The 12,344-nt window shown below is 42.9% G+C and overlaps 1 protein-coding gene across 6 annotated transcripts in view; it reads right to left on the reverse strand.

Moving 5' to 3' along the window:
• CNOT8 (CCR4-NOT transcription complex subunit 8) overlaps positions 1-6,683 on the reverse strand; it is a 60,033-nt gene extending 53,350 nt beyond the window's left edge. For 2 of the 6 annotated variants that reach the window (XM_057730172.1, XM_057730168.1), the window contains exon 1: positions 6,478-6,678. The gene's annotated coding sequence lies outside the window, so the exon portion shown is untranslated. Of the gene's footprint in view, positions 1-446; positions 544-6,477 lie in introns of all 6 variants that reach the window. The other 4 variants (XM_057730169.1, XM_057730173.1, XM_057730174.1 and 1 more) reach the window with 4 other exon arrangements.
• Between the last annotated feature and the right edge of the window lie 5,661 nt (positions 6,684-12,344).

Below are 12,344 nucleotides of genomic sequence, written 5' to 3' on the forward strand. Positions count from 1 at the left end.
TGTATAGTCTGGGAGGAAACTGGGGAGGCAATAGTATTCTACAAGATAAAACTCAACATTGTTCAGCCTCAGAGTAATGCTGTTATTATACCAATGATATACTTAGTTATAAAAAGACAAAAAGGAGCTTAGCATAAGGGCATTTCCTCAAAAGGCAAGCCCACGCATAAATCCTCAACACAATGTATAAGTGGGCTCCAGGGTATATATTCAAGGGAAAATTCCTAGAAAGAATAAAATGAATCTTTGCTTTCTACTTTCAAGATAGACAGATGCAACAATAAGAATCCAGATCAAAACAAAATTGGCATTCCCAAGTGTCATCATTTCTCTAAGACACTTCTGAGAAACCAATCTGTTGGTTTATCACCAACCCTTGAAGATTCCATTTATTCAGGTTACTGTACACTTTGACAGATGCTTCTCTGAAATTATAGTAGACTTACTGTAATTACTCCGAAACTTAAGTAGACTGTAGTAGCTTCCTAACAAATATGGGTGGGCACTTCTTAAAGGCAGGATCCATTTCTTCTCATTTTTGTTCTGTACACAATGGGCATGAATTAAAGGCATGCAAATGAACAAATCAAGAACATCAGAAAATGGCAGAAGTTCAGACTGAGTGTGGAGTGAATTCCACTACCTGACCATACTTAAGAAAATGTTGGGGAAATTCCCTGGCAGGCCAGTGGTTAGGACTCAGTGCTCTCAGTGCCAGGGCCCTATGTTCCATCCCTGGTTGAGGAACTAAGATTCCCCCAAGCCCCACAGCACAGCCCCCCACCAAAAAGTAAAATAAGTAAAAAATTTAAAAACTGAAAAAAAAAAAAACGTTGGGGCTCAGAACTTTAACTCTAAACCATGCTTAAGGTTCTCCCCTGCAAAAGGGCATAAAGCCATTTTTATGCCCATCAATGTTAAATTAGTACCACTTCGCTTCCGTATTTCCCTAACTTAAACAATGCACTCCCTTTTTGGTGTCACTTCAAACACAACCATAAACTACTTTAGGGGAATTGGATATCACTAGTAGACACATTTCCATAAAAGCAAAAGCAACAAAAGGGACTCAAGCAAAAAATGTCTTTGGCCTCCAAGCAGCAAATAGCAGACTTAAGAGGACAAAGGGGGGAAAGCAGGGAGGGAGGCAGTGTGGAATGAACTGGGAGATTAGGATTGCCATATATCCATTAATATGTATAAAACAGATGACTAATAAGAAAAAAATATCAAATTGTACACTTTAAATACATGCAGTTTACTGTATGTCAATTATATCTTAATAAAATTCTTTTTAAAAGGAAAGAGAAAAAAAAGAGGACAATTAGATATTTACATTAAACCCTTAGAACAAGGCTCCCCAGCTAAGAAGCTCTTCAGGTTTTATCAAAAGAATTCACAAAACAATCTGAAGAGGCTTCCTCTGGTCAAATAAAATATGATATGAACATCATTATGGATAATGACTACGATGCATTACGACTTCTCAGATAGAGATTTAAATCCAGGAGCTCATAATGACTAAGAAAATAAATTTAACTGACCACCACTGGATAATGCTAGTGAATGGGTGTATTCTTGTCTTTTCTATATAAACTGTAACCCCAAGTAACCAAATAATTGAAGGAAAGTTTCTCTTTATAAAAGTTGTATATCCTAGAATCATGGAAATAAAATCAAGAATAAACAAATGGGACCTCATGAAACTTAGAAGCTTTTGCACAGCGAAAGAAACCATAAACAAGACTAAAAGGCAACCCTCAGAATGGGAAAAAATAATTGCCTATGAAACAACGGACAAAGGATTAACCTCCAAAATATACAAGCAGCTTATGAAGCTTAATACCAAAAAAGCAAATAACCCAATCCACAAATGGGCAGAAGACCTAAATAGACATTTCTCCAAAGAAGACATACAGATGGCCAACAAACACATGAAAAGATGCTCAACATCACTAATCATCAGAGAAATGCAAGTCAAAGCCACAATGAGGTATCACCTCACACCGATCAGAATGGCCATCATCACAAAATCTGGAAACAACAAATGTTGGAGAGGGTGTGGAGAAAAGGGAACTCTCCTGCACTGTTGGTGGGAATGTAAGTTGGTACAGCCACTATGGAAAACAATTTGGAGGTTCCTTAAAAAACTACAAATAGGGGCTTCCTAGGTGGCGCAGTGGTTAAGAATCCGCTTGCCAATGCAGGGGACACGGGTTTGATCCCTGCTCCAGGGAGATCCCACATGCCGTGGAGCAACTAAGCCCGTGTGCCAAAAAAAAAAAAAACTACAAATAGAACTACCATATGATCCAGTAATCCCACTACTGGGCATATAGCCGAAGAAAACCATAATCCCAATAGAAACATGTAATGTTCATTGCAGCACTATTTACAATAGCTAGGACATGGAAGCAACCGAAATGCCCATCAACAAATGAATGGATAAAGAAGATGTGGCATATATATACAATGGAATATTACTCAGCTATAAAAAGGGATGAGATGGAGCTGTATGTAATGAGGTGGATAGAACTACAGTCTGTCATACAGAGTGAAGTAAGTCAGAAAGAGAAAGACAAATGTATGCTAACTCACATATACGGAATCTAAAAATGGTACTGATGATCTCAGTGACAAGAACAAGGAAGCAGATACAGAGAATGGACTGGAGAACTTGAGGTTTGGGAGGGGGTGGGGGGTGAAGGGGAAGCTGAGATGAAGCGAGAGATTAGCACAGACATATATATACTACCAACTGTAAAATAGATAGTCAGTGGGAAGTCGTTGTATAACAAAGGGAGTCCAACTCGAGGATGGAAGATGCCTTAGAGGACTGGGACGGGGAGGGTGGGGGGGACTCGAGGCGGGGGGGAGTCAAGGAAGGGAGGGAATATGGGGATATGTGTATATAAACAGATGATTGAACTTGGTGTACCCCCAAAAAAATAATAAATAAAATTAAAAAATAAATAAATAAATAGAACATACCATTAAAAAAAAAAAGTTGTATAGCTAAACATAAATAGGGAATGAAAAACTATCACAGTTTTGTAACTCCTAATTAATTCAGAGATCTGGGCAATAATAATAATCATAATGCCATTTATATGGAATATCCAGAAAAGACAGAAAAGACTACACAGTGGGATGGGACTGGCAGTTACATAAATAGGAATGAGGTATCTTACTGAGGTAACAGAAACATTCCCAAACTCCACTATGATTATTGCACAACTCAGTAAATTTACTAAAAATCAGACTTTTACATGAAAATGGATGAGTTCTATAGTATGTAAATCATACCTCAATAAAGTCGTTAAAATAATCACTATAGCTGTAATCATCACAGAAAGAGACCACCAGGTATTATGTGCCTCAAAACAGAACACATCAGGGACTTCCTAGGTGGCGCAGTGGTTAAGAATCCACCTGCCGGGACACAGGTTCGATCCCTGCTCCAGGAAGATCCCACATGCCACGCAGCAACTAAGCCCGTGCGCCACAACTGTTGAGCCTGCGCTTTAGAGCCCATGAGCCACAACTACTGAGCCTGTGTGCCGCAACTGCTGAAGCCCACATGCCTAGAGCCTGTGCTCCACAACAAGAGAAGCCACCACAATGAGAAGCTACCACAACAAGGAGCCCATGCACCATAATGAAGAGTAGCCCCCCCCCCGCCACAAGTAGAGAAGGCCTGTGTGCAGCAATAGAGACCCAATGCAGCCAATAAATAAATAAATTTACTTAAAAAAAGACCCAATGCAGCCAGTAAACAAATAAAATAAATAAAAATTTATTTAAAAAAAAAAACAACAGAACACATCACCACTATGAAATAGCCTTGCCAAAAAAAAATCTAATTTGAATCTGACCAAGCCTCTGAATTTAACTAGCAATGTACAGAAAATAATGACAGAGGAACATGTCAAATGACACCAGAGAAACGCAATCAGCAAAATCCAGAGACTTCTATAGGAAGCTATAGAACCCAGCTTCTTCAACAAATATACTACAAGAAATAAAAGTAAGACTCTCAGGAGACCTATCAATCAGTAAAAACATACAGACCCTGCTTTAAACAACTGATTGGAAAAAAACAAACACACACACTATAACATTTGGGAGACAAGTAGAATTCTGAACAATGTCTGATTTGGGTTTTTTGTTTCAGGGTTTTGTTTTGTTTGTTTGGTGTTATACTGTGGTTACTTTTTTTTTTTTTAAGAGTTCTTACCTTTTAGAGATAATGCAAAAGTTGTAAGTGATACAAAATGAAATGTGGGGTTTACTTCAAAATACCAGTGAAGAAAACTCACAGCTTTGTACAGCAGTATCTTTCCCTACATTTTACAGATAAGAAAACTGAAATTCAGAGACATTAATTTTAAAAGGTAGTATCATGGCCTCCATTTCCAAGAAAATTCTTTTTACAATATAGGGCTTGGGGATTAAGAGGTACAAACTATTATGTATAAAATAAGCTTACTAATATATTGTACAACACAGGGAATACAGCCAATATTTCATAATAACTATAAATGGAGTATAACCTTTAAAAATTGTGAATCACTATGCTGTACACCTGTAACATATATTGTACATCAACTATACTTCAATTAAAAATTTTTTTTGAATTCTTTTTAAAAGTTAACCATTGTTATATATATCTGACAAATAAGGAAGTCAAAACCAGACCACTGACAAAATATTCAAGACATTCTTCCACCAAACCCTTACCTAGGAAAACTGTGGAAATAAACAATAGCTCGGAAGCCCCAAAATGTGTGCCACTCAAAAATTGAAAAGGAATCACATTACACACATTTAACTTAGCAAAAATGACTGGATATGCTAGCTGAAAGAGAAATAATAGTAATAATAAATAATGCCAGCAACTCTGCCTGCCACTTTCCACTCAGTGAGCACACACTTCAGTATGAGCCTAAAATGGGGATCACAAACATACAGTTGCCCTAAGTCTCACAGTGCACCTCCTAGTGCAGAATGACTCTACATCATTCAATTATGTTTACTGGTGCAACACAGTCCCTAAAGGTAACCTAATTACTTTACCTGGGTTACAACCAAAGAAACAGTTAAGAAGTTTCAAAGCTGAAGGAAAAACAACTGTGCGGGATTTACTGAGAAACACAATGGCCATCTCCAACTCTGCATCTTCCTAAGGAATTTTTAAGGATAATTTTGGTTGCATGCAATGTTTGCCTTGCAGGGTGACTTTAAAACTTGATTCCCACATGAGCTACTCCACTCTACGTGAAAGCAAAATACAAGCCCTGATACCTGTTGTTTCCCAGTACTAGACTGTGCAAGGTCACCCAGGAATTACTGAGATCTCTGCCCTTCGCTCATCTGTAGAACAAACTGTGCAGATCACCGCCCAATGATCTACAGTGTAAACTTCTCCAAAACAAAGCTCCTTACTGACCCGGGAAAGCTCTGAAAAGCAACTAATGATAAAGTCAACAGAAAGCCTTCTCTGCAAGCAATCCAGAGTACCAGACCTTGCTGAGGAAAAGCATGTTTTGGTTTTTCTGGGTTTGCTTTGTTTAAGGCTAAGTGTGCAAGGAAACAATAAACATCACTTCCCCATTCTAAAGGACCGGACAAAGGCTTTGCCGCGCACGGGTAAGAAGGAAAAGGAAGTAGTAGCACTTCAGAAGAAATGGCAGCGGCTGGGAAGAGGGTTCTCTCTATCCCCCGCCGCGGGGGCCGCAGTCCTCCGACCTGCCAAACACAGCGTCCCAAGACACCACCCGGGACCGAACCGCCGTTCAACCAGTTCTTAAAACCACCCATGTGGCCCAGGCCTGTGACCTGGCTCCTCCAGAGTCAACAGCTCTGGTTCATAAAAGCCACCGAACAGCAAAGAAAACTTGTGCGGCCGCAAGAACCAAGAAGAACGGGAAGGCCCGCGAGGTTCCAAACTCAGGTCCTCTGCCCCCCATCGTCTCCCGTTGTTCTTCTCTTCCAGTTCTGGGTCACCCTCCCACTTCAAACCACCTCATCCCTCTCCCCCTCCTCCTAACTTCCCTTCTTCTCTGTTTTTGTTTTTTTAAACAAAGACATTTAAATTACATGCCTTAGGGCCAGAGAGACAGAAGTTCGAAGCCAGGGCAAGGACGAGCTGTGTGGCTTTGCATAAGTTACTTAACCTCTCTCGTGCCTCAGTTTTCCCTTCCCGTAAAATGGGTCTAACGATGGCATACACCTCGGAGGACTGCACTAGGGGTTAAAAGAATGAAGCATATAAGGTCCTCTGTAAAGTCCTGGCACAGAACTTATTATTATCGTGTGGTAGTGGTGGTTATTCTGACTGCTATTCGATGGGCCTTTCTCTTCTCACACACCCCGTCCCTCACGCACGCTCCCACTCCCCTTCCTCCCGCAGGCCCCCGATGGACTCCAACACTCTCTCATCTCATGCTCCTCTCTGATAAGCGGGGGCCCGCTTACCCTGAGCGGCAGAACCCGCGAAGCAAACGGGCTGGCGGGCAGACTTCCCGGGAGCGGCTGCTGCGGCCCCTAACCTGGGGCTCTCCTCCCCCTGCCCCGGTGTTCTCCTCCCCCTGCCCCGGATCGGCTCCTAGAACCGAGCGGCCCAGTGAGATAGGCGCCCTCGTGCCCAGAGCGACATTACGCACCACCCACCAAACAACTTGGCCGCACCGCTCTACCCACCAGATCCTCCCGACTCGCCTGCTCCTTTCGCGTCACTCCAGGCGCGCGCGCGCCTGACTCGGCCTGCCCCTCCCCTTCTGCGCGCCCCGGCGTCTCAGTGCGTGTTCGCCCAACCTGAGGGCTCGCGGGAGCGGCGCGCAGGCGCAAAACCAAGAGGGAACCCCGGAAACGGCGGGGTGGGGCGACCCGGACGACGCATGCGGAACACCGCACCTCCGGACTTCGCGCTGGTAGTTGCACTGGTTGAATTCATGAAGATCACTGCTCCTCCATTTCCGTTCTCCTTCCGCGCGCTCAGAAGAAGGGGCGTGGTCTATGACCCCCCGTGGTGGGCGTGGCCTATCTTGACCAAAGGCCGGGGAAAGGGCGTGGCTCATCTGACCAAATCCTCCAGGTTACAACGTCCTCTTCTCCCTTCTTTGAAGGAGCATTAAGATAGGCGGGGGCGGATTTGCGAGTAGGTTCGCTGGGGGAGATGCCGACCCCTGCCTTCTGTACTAATGCGGCCCCCTGAAACCTTCACTTACAAAACATTTACCTTACGGCTTCCTTTCTAGCAAACAATTGGTTGGGGGTGGGACGGCACCCCCAAATCGAGTCTGGGTGACGTCCACCAAGGCCCCCCCCCCCCGCCTCTGGGAGCTGGGCGCTGCGTTACCATAGCTACCCGCCCACTGGGGTGTGCTCGAGTTACGAAGAGGACGCAGCCTGGGTTGCGGAGGCGCAGGGCGAGTGCTGGCGCCCTCCCGCTTCCCGAGAAGCTCTGAGACCCGGCGGACCGCTAAGCGAGCTCGCCGCATCTTCGTTTCGAGAGCAGTGGGGTCCAGATCTAGCTTAGGAGGTTCCTTCAAAGCCCCCACCCACCCTCCTGTTCTCTGTGAATCCTGTTTGGAAAGAGACCTCTTCGCCAACGCCTGTCCTTAGCAGCATTTGACAAGCTTGAATGCAACGCTGCCTGGTGTTCTCCAGCGGTGGGAGAGAAGACAAAGCACTGACTTCCTGCACACAGCTATCAATTCCGGGCCGGTTTATAATCACTCGCGCAAGACCTCCACCCTGTCCCTGCGAGAAGGTGCGGACTCCCCAGAGCATGGTTCTAGTCATACTCCTTGATGCCTTCCCTTGAAGGGGGCTATTAAGTGGATAGATAGCAGATTCACCCCCAAGTCCCTGGGCCTTCCTACTTTTAAACATTTCCGCCTAAAGGGAATCTCCAAAATCCTACATCCGTTCCCGAGGCTGGAGGCAGGGCAGCCTTTCAGCAGCAGTTCCAACCTAGATTCCCAAAAGCTAGTCTCCAGGTAAGTGAACCCCCACACCATCAAATGCACTTTCTGAACACTCCTCCCCTTCTCCCCTCCAAATGAGTGTCTCGTTATATATAACATAGGGATATGAATAACTATCTCACAGATGTTTGTGTTAATAAATAGGAAAACCACCCCACACCGTAGAAAATATATGTGTATTCAATAAAGAATTGTTTATGGCCTGTCTCAGTTTGTTATCTCTGAGATATTCAGTGTTTGTTACCTCTGCTGCAGAGTTAACACTCAGTCATTGCATTCAGCAGTGCTGTGTTGGAGAAGGCAGGCAAGACGCTCCCTTCCCCCTGTCCTGTGAGTTTCTAATATCCTTTTATTCACTTCCTGATTACATTCAGGAGAGAATAGCCCCATCAGGAGCTAGTCACATGAATAGCAGCCTGTTTTTTCCTGCAGCACTGGGCCTGCTGTGCCCTGAAACAATCAAGCAGGAAGCATACCCCCTCTCCTTCCCCACAATGCTCCCTCACCCAGAATTGATTGTTCATTTCTCGGATTACTGAAGACAAGTGTAAAAAACACACTGAGGGCTTGTATTTCTGGAGAACTTGGAGTGTTTGTTGTAAACAATGGATTTTATGCTGCACTTAAACGCTATTGCAAAACTAGAACAATTGTGTAAATCAGTGATTCTTGATGGGAGGGAGGCCCCAAAAGAATAAGAGAGTAGTTGGAGAATAATATATGCAGTAATGATATCACCTTTTTAAAAAAATTATTGCTTTTGAACTACAAACTACAGAAAGTAAGGCTTAAACATCTCAGCTGGAAGAGTATAAGTTTTAAAAAACTGAGGAATATTGGTTGTAAAAATGGGTCTCCTTAAGAACCAAGACAGGGTGATTTTCTTAGCCAGCCAAGCCTTTCTGTTGTTACCAATTTTAAGTAAATCTAACAAGATGCATTTCTTAAACTAGAATATGTATAGGAAGATAAAATTAAAATAAATATTTGGGTTTGAAATATTTTGAAATTAGGGAAGATAATTGCCTCCAGGCATATAGTACCACTGTAGAGTGCTGACACACCTACATGCCTGTCAGTTGATTAATTCCATTGTACAGTGCCCACTGCCCCAAGCTTAGACAAGGTCTGTCACTTTGTTTAATGTTGTTTTTTTATCGGATAATATATATTTCTCTTTACATTCAAGTGAAGAATGCACCCAGGTGACTTTTTTCCTTGGTATAGTTGGAATAAATATCCTGCTTTTGAAGTGTGCTGTCCCCGCTTTCCCTTTTGACTCTTGAAACTTATCAGCAGGGCATCAAACTTCTCCTAAATGTAAAGCACAGACCATGTTTCATGACTAAGCATTTCAGCATTATTTTGATCTTTTCATTATAACCTGAAAAACCCTGTGATTCTTTTTTTTTTTTTTTGGGGGGGGGGGTACACCAGGTTCAATCATCTGTTTTTATACACATATCCCCGTATTCCCTCCCTTCCTTGACTCCTCCCCCCTCGTGTCCCCCCCACCCTCCCTGCCCCAGTCCTCTAAGGCATCCTCCATCCTCGAGTTGGACTCCCTTTGTTATACAACAACTTCCCACTGACTATTTTACAGCCTGTGATTCTTATTAGATCAGAAATCAGCATTCATTTTTTAAAATCCAAAAATAGATATCATTTTACTTGTATCTCATTTTATTTTCCCTCTCCTTAGAATCTACTAAAGTAACAGTATTTCAAAATCTACCAAAAATAATCATCAAACTTATTTCCAAAGCTGAGAGGGTCCATCAAAGTGTCCTAATACATTCCCCTAATTTCACAATAATTAAATAAGGTTACCCAGCTGCCAAAGACAGGACCAGGATTTGAGTCTTCTGATTTCCAGTCCAGTATGGGATTGGGTGTTCATCCAGTCAGTTGTGTTTATGGTTATGCGATGGGCAGGACCCCAGATTGGCACTGGAGGATGCACTGGTGAATGAAACTGATGTGGTTCCTGGCCTGGTGGAGCTTAACATTTGGTGGCAGGGACTGACAATAAAACAGGTAAGTGAGCATTCAAATAAGAAATAAAAGGATAATGGAAAATTTTGATAGCCCTCATGAAGGAAACTAATGTGGTAAAAGTCACAGAGAATAACTGGATTGGGGGAAAATACAGGCAATTACTTAAAGAAGGCCTCTCTGAGAAGGTGGCATTTAGGCAGAGATGAGAAGGACAAGAAGGACCAACCAGAAAAAGAGAGAGAGGCATGAGGAGTTGGGAGCAGTAAATTAATTTCAGGCAGAGGATTAGAAATTAGTTTTGTGGATTAGAGGCAGTGAAAGGAGACCAGGGCAGCAGCCAAGAGCTGGAGCGAAGGCAGAGTGGCTCCAGAGGAGGCTGGAGAGGAAAGCAGAGGCCAGGTGAGCCAAGGGCTTGGGAGGCTTTAAACTGCACTCTGTTCAAAGTGCATGAGGAAACTGGGAGGATTTTACTCACAGGAATGACCTGATCCAATCCATGTTTTGTTTTTGGTTTTTAATTATTTAATTATTTATTGTCTGGAATTGGGTTTTCGTTGTTGTATGCGGGCTTTCTCTAGTTATCGTGAGCAGGGGCTACTCTTCGTTGCAGTGCACAGGCTTCTCATTGCGGTGGCCTCCCTTGCTGCAGAACACGGGCTCTAGGCGCGCAGGCTTCAGTAGTTGCAGCACACAGGCTCAGTAGTTGTGGCTCACAGGCTCTAGAGTGCAGACTCAGTAGCTGGTGCATGGGCTTAGTTGCTCTGCAGCATGTGGAATCTTCCCAGCCCAGGGATCGAACCTGAGTCCCCTGCATTGGCAGGCAGATTCTTAACCACTGCACCACCAGGGAAGTCCTCCAGCCTATGTTTTTGAAGATTACTTTGACTTCCAGGGACAGAGAATGGAGTAAAGGCAGAGACATTTTAATTTTTTATCTGAATTACAGTGTATTTGATAAGAAAAGAAAGCTAGCTTCCCCCAGGCATGATAAATATGTTGCCTATGGAAATACTAGGAGACAGGTAATTTTACTAGGTGATTCTGAATGAGAGTTGCCACTACTTCTTTTGATTTTTGTTATTGTGAAACTCTTCAAGGCTGCTAACTGAATATTCAGTACTTTATGAAGAAGAAAGTTGAACTTTGTCTATACAGAGCAAGGCAAATAGAAATACAGGCCAATGGAAAGAGAGCAGGAAAGCACACTAATATAGACAAGTAAAACTTTGACTTTGGAACTCTCTAGTCACCTCTAAAACTCTCTTCTCTGTCTCTCTCTTCCTCTCCTTGTTTGTGAATGTAACAAACCCACCTCTGGTGTTATAGCCAGATCTCAAAAAAACCCTGTGATTTTTTTTTTTTTTAATATGACCAGCACTGAGAATCTTATTTTGAACTTCTGTAACATTATGTAATGTTCTAGGAGGAATAGGACCCAAAGACTTCAGAATATCGCTGAAGTTTCTAACCAGATGTGTTTGTTTGGAGTGTGGGATAAGGGATATATTCTAGAAAAATTGGTAAATACAGTTATAAATCTCAACTCCATTAGAACTGGAAGGGGCCTCAGAGATCCTCTAATCCAACTCATTTTACAGATGAGGAAACTGAGACTCAGAGAGGCCAAGGTCACAAAGCTGGTGGGTGGCAGCGCTCAGTTTGAACCCAGAGCTACCTTCTTCCAGGATCTCAGGACCTCTTCTCCCTTTAAAGGAGATCAGCCAAGGAAGGGGCCATCTTATGCAACCTTCAAATAACAGGAAAGCCAGCAAATCTTCAAAGATAGAACGGAGAGAAAACCCAGAGGACCAGAGAGAGATTCTCATTTGCACACGCTCTACTGAGGACCTACTATGTGCCAGAGTTATTACAGCCTTGAAGACACATAAAGCTCCTATTTGACCTGATTACAGAAAAAAATTACCTGCTCCTCTAGGGAGTGTTGACCACGTAAGTTAAGAAAAAATAGAAAAAATTTTTCTGTACATACTGGTCAATATTTACATGTGACAGTGATGCTTAGAGCATAGGAACATAGGAAGTAGTGAGGAATGTTGTTGCATGAGAGGAAGTAGATTAAGGCAGGCCTTGGAAGTGAGGTAGCGAGCTTTGATCAGTGCCAAAGACAGACTTGGATGGCCAGGAATATACACATAATACAAATATTTGGAATATTGAAAAAAATGTTGGTACCTCTAAAGGAGAGATGATGAAAAACAGGAACAAGTTGTACAAAATTTGTGAACAAGCTTTGAATGTTTACTGAGCTTTGTGTTGTACAAGGAATTAGGGGAAAATGACTAAGATATGGTTCTACATTGACCAAATTAATTATGACACATCTAGACAACAGGA

This window comes from Hippopotamus amphibius, chromosome 1, assembly GCF_030028045.1.
Source record: "Hippopotamus amphibius kiboko isolate mHipAmp2 chromosome 1, mHipAmp2.hap2, whole genome shotgun sequence".
NCBI lineage: Eukaryota > Metazoa > Chordata > Mammalia > Artiodactyla > Hippopotamidae > Hippopotamus > Hippopotamus amphibius.